Source organism: Nematolebias whitei, chromosome 1, assembly GCF_014905685.2.
Source record: "Nematolebias whitei isolate Nwh7 chromosome 1, NemWhi1, whole genome shotgun sequence".
Taxonomy (NCBI): domain Eukaryota; kingdom Metazoa; phylum Chordata; class Actinopteri; order Cyprinodontiformes; family Rivulidae; genus Nematolebias; species Nematolebias whitei.
The window spans coordinates 1,477,028-1,478,368 of record NC_056498.1 but is presented as its reverse complement, the minus strand read 5'-3'; positions in this window follow the sequence as shown (position 1 = coordinate 1,478,368).

Here is a 1,341-nt window from a genome sequence, read left to right as displayed (position 1 = left end):
TATCATTTTAGATACATTTCCTGGACCTGAGACACCAGAAGCTGTTTATTTACTCAATAAAAAATTTAAAAACCTTTCTGAGTCTGTGTGTAAGATCCTCTGCCATCAGATCTCTGACAACGCAGGACTTCTCAGGTGGGAACTGGTAAGACATCTGTGAGCCCTGTGGCACAGGTCCAAATCTGGATACCAGCTCCAAACTTAGGACGAGCGATAAGTGGTTGGGACTTTATCTGATGTAGTATTTCTCCTGCTGTCACCCAGTGCGATCTAAAATGGATAACTGTTTTTAGCATATACATATAATACTTGTAATAACATATTTAGCTTTAAACAAGTAATAGATTCTAGTTTGAAGATGAGCTGAAACAGAAGCAGAACAAAACAGACTATGCTGCTACAACAACAGAAGACAAACTAACCACTGAGCAGGGAGATATTACTGTAAGCTCTCAGTTGTACAGAAGTTGTACAGAAGTTGTCCATCGTACGTGAAAGTTCTTCAGCTGTCATAAATAAAGCATTTAGCTCTGACAACTACCTGTCCCTCGACAATATTTGACCTGTAGTTATGCCGAAGTAAAGTACAATTTGAACATCAAGCATCATAGCATCTTATAACTAACATCTAGTACGTTTTCTTTCACAAATTGTAATGGCAAACACATATCAGAATGTTAAAATATCATTTAAAAGTTTATACCACGTCTGTCTCAAATATTCCAAATAATTTAGCACACTAAATTAGGCTTTATTACAATGTTTATGTACTTCATATGTTATAGCTAATGGTTAGCTAGCTTAACTACGTCTTTTCTTACCTTGATAGCTGTGGATATATTCTTCATGGAAGAACTTATATCCTTTCTCAAGTTTATTGGTTCAAGAATTCACTGCTGCAATTTCCTCCACATCAGCGAAAGAAAAGGCTTGCACTTCCATAGACTCGCAATAACAGGAAGTGACCCAGCACCAGGAGACGCTACTTCCAGTTGTCGTGAAAAAGGTCTATTATGCTGGTATCAGAGGCCGATACCGGATCGGATCGGGCCCATCCCTATCAAGAACACGGTGCTGAGCGCACACACCCCTGCCGATTTATGTATGCAGCAGTAACCTTGTTGTCTGTGTGAATCAACACGTTAATTCCGGAGCACAGAGGCAAAGTGTTGAATCAAATTCAAAACCGTGTAACCTTCCAGAACGTTTATATGAGCTGTTGTGTGAGGTGGCCACAGCACCCCCACAGCTCAGGATAGGCATGTTCCCCCTCAACCTGTCTGTGAAGACTGACACGTGTGACATAGGTCTGCTGACAGGGACTCCCTCCGACAGAACAAG